The sequence below is a fragment of the Pantherophis guttatus genome, chromosome 11, assembly GCF_059756535.1.
Source record: "Pantherophis guttatus breed Tessera chromosome 11, ASM5975653v1, whole genome shotgun sequence".
Classification (NCBI taxonomy): domain Eukaryota; kingdom Metazoa; phylum Chordata; class Lepidosauria; order Squamata; family Colubridae; genus Pantherophis; species Pantherophis guttatus.
Genome location: NC_142073.1, coordinates 268,296 through 279,620, shown reverse-complemented (window position 1 = coordinate 279,620; position 11,325 = coordinate 268,296). Strand labels below are relative to the sequence as shown.

General features: G+C 49.0%; 1 protein-coding gene across 5 annotated transcripts in view; it reads left to right on the top strand.

The window, feature by feature from the left end:
* The window catches only part of ZFHX3 (zinc finger homeobox 3), a 213,323-nt gene that overhangs the window by 110,267 nt on the left and 91,731 nt on the right, over positions 1 to 11,325 (top strand). The window contains exons 1-2 of one of the 5 annotated variants that reach the window (XM_034426727.3): positions 2 to 129; positions 10,085 to 10,257. The gene's annotated coding sequence lies outside the window, so the exon portion shown is untranslated. The other 4 variants (XM_060682437.2, XM_034426726.3, XM_034426725.3 and 1 more) reach the window with 4 other exon arrangements.

Sequence of the window (11,325 nt, the reverse complement as noted above, 5' to 3'; positions counted from 1 at the left end):
TTCCCACTTGACCTCCCACGGGATAAGGACCAATACCTATGGTGAGCGGAGGAGGAGGAGGAGATCCTAAAGGACAGAGTGCTGACAACAAGGCGTCCCCAAGGCAACTGGTCCCCTTTCTTCTTTCAAGTCAGTAGGCCTTGACTGATAGTCTTGTCCTTCCTCCCTCCCTTCCTTCCTTCCTTCCTCCCTCCCTCCCCTCCCCTCCCCCTTTCACATCCTGCTCCTTTGCTAGTGCCAGGGTGCCTGACAGGAGAGGAGAAGCTGGGAGTAATGGAGAAGGGGACCAGGAACCTCTGCAGGATGAGTGGGACCCAGGGATGAACGGGGAGGCACTCTGCTTTAGCTAAGCCAATGCAGCTTGGTCCTACCAGGCATCTCATTGACTGGGAGGCTAGCAAGGGGTTGGAGACTCCTAAAGAGACCCTTGTGCTTTAGTTCAGTGTTTGTGGGCTTTAAATGTTCTGTTGCTTTTCAAGAGTTGGCTTCAGATTTAAAAATTACACAAAACTCACACATGTCCTTTTGCTGAGTAAAGTACACAATATGGAACCTGGGAAGGTATAGAAAGTCAGCTTCTGAAGGGGGAAATTAGTCCATCAAATGTGCAAAACCAGGAAGAACGAAAGGGCTTCACTCTGAGGCTGGAGAATCTTCCGACTATTTTGATGAAATCACAACCGGGAAGATTTTTAAAGGAAATGGAAAAGGAAAGGAAAGAAATACTCTAGCGGAAGCCTATGGAACTTATTCCACCACAACTTTCCTTCTTTTCCAGCCGCAGGTGCGAAGGGGAGGCAGAAGAAGCGCCCCCGACCGCCCGGCGCAGCCGAGGCCCCAGCCACTTCCCCGCCGAGCCTCGCTAAGGTGAGGGGCGCTTTCTCTTTGGCCGGGCCGTTTCCAGCGGCGCTTCCTGGCGAGCGAAGGCGCCCTGCTTGCTCTCCTGGGGTCGGTCGCGGTGCCTGCCGAGGAAGCTGCCTTTGGGCAGCGCAGCTCCCCCTCGCCAAGCCCGAAGGCGACGGAAGCGACCGGGAAGGCAGGCAGGGCTGAGCCCGGGGAACCCGAGGTCCGAAGCGCGTGGCAGAGCGGAGGGCGGCTCTGCCCTGCCCTGCCCCCCTCGGCCCCGCATCCCTCCCCGGCGGGCGCCCTCCCGGCCAGGCTCCCGAGGCGGAGAGCGGGGGCTGCCAGGCGCCGAGCGAGCCGCCTGCCCCCCGCGCCCGTCTTGGCAGCCAGCCGGGCTGGAGAACCACGGGACCCCCGCCCGCCGAGGGGCCCCAGGCCGGAAGTGGGAGGCCGGCAGGGCCGCCTTGCCCACAGCTGCTCTTCCTGCGGGAGGCTGATTGCAGGCCCCGAAGCCTGGCCAGAGGCGGCGGCGGCGGCGCTTCCCTTGCCCCCGGCCTGACCTCTTCCGGAACGGGCCTCCCTCCGGGTCGCAGCCTCCGCCTGCCCAGCCCCCGGGAGAGCTCTGCCGGGAAGCTCTGGCTGCGAAAAAGGGCAGGGACCTTGAAAGCTGCCGAAGCCCCGAGAAACTCTTCGGTCCATCGCCCACAGCGACAGCGGTCTCTTCCTGGCCCCGGCTGGCTCAAGTGCCGCCGGGAGGATGTCAGAGCCGGCCGGGCCCTCCCTCGGCGATGGCCGCTGTGGAAGGAGCGGGCGTGAACGCTGGAGCCAAGCGGAGCTGAAAGGATCCCAGCGGCAGATGGCAACGTCCCTCCGTCTCCCCGGTCAGGCGGCTTGGTCGAGCTCGTTGGCCCGAAAAGGTTCCCGTTGAGGTGGACGGAGCGCCTCTCTTGAACGCCGCTGCTGAGCTGGCCCGGATGGCATCGGGGCTCCTTTGAGGAAATGCTGCCAACCTCACTCCTTCTTTTCCATCCCCTTTATGATCTTCTTTTTGTCATTTAATTCCAATTATCGGATGCTAAGTGCTTTTGGAATTTCATTGTTAATATCTTCTTACGGTGCTATTAACGTAAATCAACTTTAATAGTATCCCAGCAAGTGTAAAGGCAATCAAAAATTCAGCACTCACGAATCATTCTGTAATTTCAGCATAAAATGTTAATAGAAATAATATCGAATACCATAAAATATCAGCAAATTCAATTTTAAATATAGGTGATAAATGACTTTTCTATCCTGAAAAGTCCCCTTTATTTCTACATTTGGCACAACTGAACCTTGATCATGCAGGACTCCAGAACTCTTATGGGAGAATCTTTCTTTGGCCAGCCTTTGCCTCCGCTTCCCGAAGGATGGATGGTGCTCAGAGATTTCCCAGCAGGAGCTGACCTGCCCCTCAGGCTCAGAACACTCTCTGCACTGAAGGGTTTGCGACAGGGAGATCCCACCAAAAACAAAAAGCTGCTTGGTGGAAGTGGAATTAAAGCTGTAAATATTCATCATTGCTAATTAAGTTTATACAACCCTCATGAGAGTCCTTGCCAGAAAGCCATTGATTTTGGAAGATTTCCTCAGCAAAGCAGCCTCAGGGCTCGAGGAGTCTGAATAGCAGAACAGAGCAGGATATGTCCCTCTCCTCCCATGGGCCTTTCTGGGAAGCAGGATGGCTGTGCGGAGTTCCCTATGCCCATGAAGGAGATGCAGGAGACCCAGGCGTAGCTCGCTCGGAGCCCTGCTCTCCTGGCCTGACCTTAAAGAAAATGGGAAGCTCAGCTGGACACCCCATCATCAGGGTGACACCCCTGCGTGTCTGGGAAAACCACGTGGAAGTGGCTGGCTGCTGTCTCTCGCGCTTCCATTAAACGATCGCCATCGAGAACCAGGTTAGAGCAATTTGGAAAGCAATTTCCCAACCGCTTGTCTTCTCTAGGAAATAAATGACAACTTCGGACACTTTCCAGTAGAAAATGGCAGGGCAATCGTTTAGTGCCCCTGTAACAGTTCCTGTCTTTTTCCCAGGTGGAAGCTTTCAAGGTAGGTGCTGAGGGGGTTTCCCACCTGCCCACTGGGGGATCCATTAGCCAAGAGGATTTTTTGGCCGCTGGCCTGGTCAGTGGATGCATTTCTGTTCCAGTATGATTAGGTGGAGGCCAGTTTTGAGTCTTGTTTAGTGATGAGTTGTGCTTTGTAAACTACCATAGAAATTTCTAATTGAAGTAGTTGAAAAACACCTGTTTGAAATGTAACAATGAGTAAAGTTTGTTCTTTGCTGGGATAATGACAAGTTCTGCTGCTTTTCTGCATTTTTATGGGTTTAAAGGTTATGTTCTAGGATAGACTGTCAGATAACCTTTCCTTCTCCCTGCAAAGTCTCCACTGCTGCTTATAAGCCAAAAGGGTGGTGCTGGATTTCTGCTTGTCTGGGCCCATAGACACCCTGAAAGCTGGTTGCTGAATGCCAATCAGCCCTTCTGTCAAATAAACTACCCAAGGAAGGCATCACCCTGAGGGTGTTCCTGCAGCCTTCATCACTTCTGTGGCTTAGCTCTGTTGTCCCCTTTAGATTCTTGGTAGCAGATGGAAGAAGACAGGAATTTTATTAGTTCATAAAATGCCTGTCCTTCTTGTTGTATTGTGTGGCAAGGACTACCTTGTTCACAAGGTGCAAAAAAGCAGTCTTTGGCCCTGTCTGATAATATTGTGCATATTGACTGAAGCCCTGCTTTAAGGCTGGGTCCTTGTACCAGTACTCCCCCACACACTGAACCTAGCTACCTTTGGAAAGTCTCCAATTCTGAGAGGTCCGTGACATTTGCAAAAGTTTACAGGAGAGGGCCTCTTTTCACTTTAAAGATCATCTTAATTTAAAAGTTAAGCCAGACTCAGGAGAGTTTACATATGAAAACAGAATAGAGAACCCAAATGTGCTTTTTCAAGAGGCAACTGGACTTTCTGATTTTTCTTTGAAGACATTTTGCTTCCCATCCAAGAAGCTTCTTCAGCTCTGGCTGGATGATGGGAAATGGAAGGATTTATACTCCTTGCAGACAGCTGGTCATTTGCATTTTTTTTAGAGAGTCATTGAGGCCACCTGGAGGTTTAACTGTATCCTCAGGGTCACCTGAGTAGTGCAAATGGGTGTGAAACCTCCTTGGAACTGTAGAAAGGATTGTGTTGTAGACTGGAGATAGATGATGTTGTATCCCTCTCCATCTGTTGAGAGATTGTACTGCATATACCATGTTGCTCAGTTTGTGTCTGGGTGTTTTATCCTTGGGGTGGACAAGTTTCTGCTTTAGTGTATTTTTGGGTTTGAAATGTGCACGTATGTTGTGTTGGCTGAAGATCCTCCTGAGCTTTTCCAATATTCATGTAATGTATGGAATGACAAAGTTGCTTTGTTTATTGTTTTCTTTGCTGTCTGTTACGGAGGAGCTCCTATAAGGCCTTTTTTGAGATTTAATGATGGCCCACTTGGGATAGCACCTTTGGGACAACTATGGCTTGGATGACTGAGACTCTCCATAGACTGGGAATGGAGAAATTGTGCTTTCAGAATGCCATGTGCCAGTGTGAACCGATACCTTGGATTCTTCAACCAGTAGGTTGTCTTTTAATTAAGATCATCTAATTCTAAATCCAAATTGACTGCCAAGACCAAGGTTTCATTCCCATAGGTGTTGCTGAAAAACCTCAGGTGAAGCAATTGGTAATGAGTTTTTGAAAATCCTCTGGGCAATCCCCAGAAGTGACACAGAAACTCCAAAATGGTTGGGTTTCTTCAGCCAAAAGGTGCTGGAGAAATGCATCTATGGACAGATGGGTGGCCACAGAGCAATTTGTGAATGTGGAATAAAATGATGCCCCCTTTTCTTTCTCCCTCAACACAGCAGCTTTGAAGGACCGGTCATACCTAGAGACACTTTCAAGGAAACCTGCTTGCCCTTAGTAGCTGGGCTGACCTACTTTAGGTTCTACTTGTGGGGAGGGAAGTTTGCTATGTTTCCTTGGGTTTTGGCTGCCTTTTTGAAGCCTGTCAGCTCTTCTTTTAAAGCCTGCCCTAGTAGACACATCTGGCACAATAGGAGATCAGTACTTGAACAGGTCACTCCGCAACTGAGGTTGTTTAATCAACTCCATCCAGGAAAGGAGTTGGAACAATGGGATCTGCCCTTGACCTGGCCAAGACATTGGTCCATCCATGCTCCATGTGAATCAGTCACTCATTCTGGAAGGACATAAAGAAACTGACTGTTGTTTTAGCCACTCTGTGGGACAAAATCTTATTAATCTAGAACTTCTCAATGACATGCAATAGGGTAATTTTTGAAATCTATTTTCATGTGCAGCATTTGTAGCCAGCCCCTCTGAGTGGCCAGGCAGCACTTTCTGTAGGCTTTTCTGGGGAAAGCTGTTGAGACTCTATAGGGAGCTGAACAGATACAGGTACAGAACAAGCCCCATTCATTCAAAAGATCCTGCTTAAACCATTCTAATCCTTTGTGAGGCATAGGAGGTAGGAGTTTCAAGCAAGGCCATTCCCTCCAATCTCTCCTTGGGGGGCACTGAAACTACAGGGGGAGGGGGGCAGCACTTCGCTCTGCAGCCAGGGAAAGCCAGCTTTGCTCTGAGAGGTCAGTGCGAGGGCCTCTGGTCCTGGGTTAAGGGAGTTCAAGTGGGCAGCCTAATTAATGGATCTTCTTTGCCAGGATCTCAGCTGAGCCTTCCTGGCTGCCTCTGTGCTTTCCCTTTGAGAGGAGTGTGACCCAAGGAGGTGGGGAAAGCCACACCCGCAAGGTCTGTTTCCGGCCGGGGAGAGGCGGAGCCGGTCCTTTCCAGGCTGACTTGGAGTGGACACCCAGCTGCTGCCTGCAGGTCAAGGAGACCCGTCTGGGCCCAGCCACAGGCCGACTTAGACTTCTCCAGGAAATCTCATCTCTTGCCCAAGCCAGAGGCAGCAACTTTAGGGTGGGCAGGGGCCGAGATGCTTGGCAGACTTCAGCAGGGGGTTAGTTTTCAGGCTTAGCAGAAAGTATTCATTTACTAAAGGTACTTTATAAATCAGAACCTGGCTCTTGATCCGGGGTCAATAACTCAGAAATACGACAAACAAGTACAATCTAAAGCTGCCTATTGATTTTTGAAAAGTGTTCTTTGCATTATTCATACCAATTTTAATATGTCACTTTATGCACACACACACACACACAGAGACATAGAGGCTAAATGACCTCATCAGTGGCCTTAGTGGTGCAGCAAAGAAGCCATTCTTTGCTGCTGATTTCTTTTGGATTCTGCAATGGTGGGAAGTGGAGCCGGGTGGCCCCACAGCTTCCTTGTGCTTTCCGCCTAGAACAGGAGTGTCAAGCTCACATTGTCATGACAGCGTCACATGATGTATTGGGACTTTTCCCCCCCTTTGCTAAACCAGGCGTGAGCGTGGGCGGCATGTGACGTATTTGGCCCGCAGGCCGGGAGTTTGACAGCCCTGGCCTAGAAGAAGAAGGACGTTTCTCCCTTTCCGGAGCTTCTGACATAGCGAAGTTCAGTCATGGCTTTGAGTGGGCACCTCCAGGGAGACAGGATGTTGCAGGATGTTGCAGGGGGGAGAAGTTGGTCCTGTAACCAAAGACATCTTGCTGTGAGAATTAGCACCATGGAAAACAGAGAATACTTTCCCAATGGAGAATGGCTGAGGCAATTGCAATTGAAGACATTCCTACCAGAAAAGGTCCCTGGTTGTGAAATGAATACCACTTCCATATCAAGACGTTTCTCCTGATGTCCAATGTTGCCTCATCTTTTTAACTAAAATATTGCACTTCATTGCACTGAGTTCTCTCCGCTGTCTTTTATTCACTCTGTCAATTGCTTTTTCAGCATTGCTAACTAGGAGGCATCCATTGGCTTATGATAAGGTCGGCCTTGTGCTCACGTCACCTTTTCTTTGGCTAGCAAGTTTCCTGCTTTGTCATGCTTTTCTTGTAACTCGAGTTCTTTACATTTACTGTCCTGGATGAGTTCCAGGATCTCACCTTCAGGTGTTAAGAATTGCTAAGAGCCATCAGAACCTGTGTAAATTACAGCCACACAGACAGTATGTTGAAAAATCAATAAGTAATGAAATAGTACTAGCGGAGCAGCCAAGAGAGCAATGGGTGAAAAAATCCTGAGGACTCGGTTTTATTTTGTCAAAGAGAAAGGAGTGTACTGCAACAAAATTATCCCCATTGGTCAGGGAAGAGATTGAAATGCAGCTGGGATCCCAAGGGAGATGCTGCTGGTTCTCCCTTCCCTTAAGATTCTCCCTGGCTGCTCCTTTGCTTTGCCCGTGAATGAGGCAATGAAATGGACTTCTGCCTCCAGATCTTCCAGGTCGGGTATCCCCTTCCTTCTTCCATCTTTTCTCCATGGCTGTGAAGCAGGGGTGAAATTCAAAATTTTTCCCTACCGGTTCTGTGGGCATGGCTTGGTGGGCGTGGCAGGGGAAGGATATTGCAAAATCCCCATTCCGTCCCCACTCGGGGGCCAGCCAGAGGTGGTATTTGCTGGTTCTCCGAACTACTCAAAATTTCCACTACTAGTTCTCCAGAACCTGTTAGAACCTGCTGGATTTCACCCCTGCTGTGAAGGATGGGCAGTGTCCTTGCCTGGGAGGTGGGCAAAAGCCTTAGAGGCAGGCTGTCTCTTCAGGCCCACCAGCCAGGCGCAGCGAGCTCAGCCCTCCAAAGGTGGGCAGGTGTGGAAGGAAACAGGCTTTGTCTGCTACTGAGAACCCGGCACTGGCCAGGGCAGGATTGATTTTTTTGCTTTTTTTAAAAAAAATTTATATGCCACCCTTCTCCGGAGACTCAGGGCGGCTTACAATGATTTGCTTGCATATTAGGAAGGACTTCCTCCATGTTCAAAGAGGACGCCCAAAACATGAATTATGGGTTCCATGGTCCGGCATTTGAAGTCTCATAACCTGGGAGAAGTGCTACCAGCATAGCTGAGCTTGAAGTAGGTGTGTCAGTGGGTGGCCTTCCTGAATCCACTTCTCTCCACCTTTGCCTCTGGGAACAAACTATGCGGGTCTTGTGGAAATTGCTGGCCTGTCCTGGGGTGCGCGGAGTCCTCCAAGGCTTGGTTGGGCCGCTGAAGCAAAGCCAGCCTGACCTGATCACCAGGAGGACAAAGGAAACCTTGCTTGTTTGCCATTTGCTCACCTTGAAAGAAACAGCAGGGAAATCCAGCTGAAGAACTGGATGCCACTTGGGGGTGCCCCTTTTTCCTTTGGAGCTGCCCAGTTTTGAAGAATTGCTGTCAGAGATTTTCTGAATGAGTAAATGAGGTTCCCCCCCCCACTTTTGTTTGGCTTGTTGCCCTCCTGGGGCTCATTGGAGTAGCAGGATAACAATTAATTAGAGGCTGTTTAGAGCGGGCTTTGGTGATTGCCTCAGGCTGCTCTTCAGTGTGGTTGTTAGAGGCTTCCTCTCCTTGGGAAGAGCCCTGCCAGGCTGCAGCTGGGTTCCGCCCAGCCTCCTTCCAGAGAGAGTCCTTGCTGCCATGTTGGTGGGTCTTTCTGCTGACAGCCCCAGAAATACATCTTCTTTAATTTGGCGTGTCTCAGAACATGGATGCTTATGTGGCTTGGAGAATGCTAGTGAAACAGTTCCTGAAATATCATCCATTTCCCTTTTTCGGTATTCATAAATGATGTTCAGAGGCTTGAAAAGAGGTGGCAAAGAATGGCACCGCCTTCAGAGACCCCTTTATTCTGGAGGACGGGGAATGGCCCATATCTGTCACTCCAAATTATTATAGCTGTAAGAAATCTCAGATCATCCTTCTGCATGTAAAGTTGGTTTGTTGAAATAGGGTTTATCCGGAAGGTCTTTGGCTGTTCGGATGGCAGAGAGCTTTGAAGGGTCGGATGATTTAAGCTCGATCCATCTCAGGAGATCATCAGTCTTCAGATCAATGTCCTCACCTATGGACCCCCTTTCCTCCTCTGAGAACTCCGGTTGTTTATGCCCTGGGTCAAAAGCTCATTTGGGGAGGGCTAGGGACTCAAGCTGCAGTTGTCCCTATTTTCTGCTTCCAGCAGCTTAAGTAAAAAATATTTCCACACCAGGATTTCCCTGGGTCAGTTTTAAAACTGGCAGAGCACTGGTGGGAATCCGGCAGTTGTGTGTCTTGAAATAAAAAAAACAATTGGCTCTTTTGAAGGACCAGCTCTTCACAGGCGGTTGCGCTCTTCTTGGTATAGCTCCGGGGGCTTCCTGGGTTGATTTATAGACAGGCCTGGGAGCTTCCTCCTCCCCTCCCCTCCCCTCCCCCTCGCTCCCTCCTTTTCTTCCTCCTCCTCCTCTTTCCATGATTTGTTAAGATTGTGGTATGGTAGGAAGCTTGACTTGGAAGTTGCAACATCAGTGAAGAATAGCTTAAATCCAATGACAGGTATTTCCAGAAACAGCAAAGTGTATTCTTTGAATTCAAAGATGCTTACGTTAAATCTAGCAAAGGTTAGGCTAGAGGACAACTGAAAAAAGTGACAGTCACTGTCAGCCCAAACAATAAATGTAATGGGTGGCTGCCTGGGCTCCCTCGGAGAGCAGTTCTGCCCCGAAAGCTCTGCTCTCAGGTGATGTTAAGGGTCCTGCTGGCCACGGGGCCCTAGGATGCAGAGATATTTCAGTGAACAAAGGCTAACAGACGTGTCCCAGCAGGAGTCCGAAAGCTCAGAAGGCTAAACCTCTGGTCCCAGTGACTGACCCAGATTGGATCCTTCAATATTTCAATGAACCCATAGAGCTACTCTTAGCTAGCGGGGGCATCTGGGATCTGCCAGGAGCAGGCAGGAGGCTCTGTGTGTGTGTGTGTGTGTGTGTGTATGCTTTTCTTTTTCCTTTTCTGAGAACAAGACACACCTTACTTTGGAAGAGACAGGGGTCACAGGGAGCAGCCCAATGGGGTCCCCACTGACAGGGCAGAGAAAGGCTGGCAGAAGAGGGGGAACAAAGTCACCTATTCCTGGGCCCTGAGGCCCGGCTCCCCAATTGACGGGAACTGCACAGCATGCCCAGCTAGTCTCCACTAAGGCCTTCCCTGCCACAGTCCAAAGTTTGTGTTTGATTTTAAAATGCAATCTGCTAAAATTGGCCACTAATAAAGAGCTTTGTCTTTTTTCCTTTGTGAAAAGTTGACTTCCTGGGCTTGGAGATGGACTTCAACTGGGGCAGGCACCGAAATCGCCAGCAGTTCATTGGGGAGGAAGAAAGGTGAAGCGGGATTTTCCAGTGCTTGGAGCAAGGGGAGCCCCCCATGGAGGTGCGAAGAAAGGGAACGAGAGATGCTCGCTGAAGACTTCAGCAGGTTAATTTAGTTTCCAGTTCGATGTCTGATATTCTATGGCATGGCTTGACTTATAAGGTGACTGGTGTGAAATTCAGTACGTGCAGCTCTTTGAGAGCCCATTAAGGCCCCAAAGGATTCCTCATTAGAACCCCCCTTCTCGGCTCTGTTTCTGACCTCCACATTGGGCCCCGCTGTCTGGCCTAGTCACCAGGACGCCTGTCCGTGCTTCACTTGGTCACAGGTAGTGAATTGATCCCACTGCCTGGAGCTGCCTAACATCTTGAGTCCCGAGCTGGCCCCGAGGCCATTTTAGAGAACCTGTTGGGTGAATGCAGCCAAGGCTGCAGCAACTCATCTGTGTACCTGATGCACCCATTTTATTGACTCAGTTTCAGTTTGTTGAAGTCAGTGAAGTCTCTAAATCTCTTCTCTAGGTCTTCTCTGAAGCCATCTTCCCTGTTCCTGGTTGGTGCGGTGATTTCTCTGTCTTTTATTTTTTGAATTTGTATGGACACCTATCTCTCAATTGTTTCTGGGCAGTGAACAAAATTCAAAAAATAAAAGCAATTAAAATAATACCCAAATTATTGATTCTTAATTAAAAATAGCAGCAACTATGACCTCCCATCATGACTAAATGAATCCCCAAATGGGTCTCTGCTCGGGACCCCTTGTCCTGGACGGCAGCCCCCAGCCTCTTCTTACTTGCAACTCCTAAAGTACAGGAAGCACCTTTTTCTGAACAGCAAATTTAATAAAATTTAAGTGTTCTTTTCCTTTAATTGTAATTTTTAATTCCTTCTGGTTCCCTCTAGTGTGCAAGCTTCAGGATCCTACCCTATCATGTTTTTTTTGTTTTTTTTAGTAATCAAAACAACAGCATTTTCCCACAAGAAAGAGTCTTAATGACAAAATCTTATTTTAAAACACTCTGGACTCTTCATCTATTTGTAACTTTCCAAAATCAATATCTATCTATCTATCTATCTATCTATCTATCTATCTATCTATCTATCTATGAAAGTGGTTAGAAAAAGAATTTTGTGAATCCAGTGTCCTTTTTTGAAGGCGTGGACCTTGGTTTGA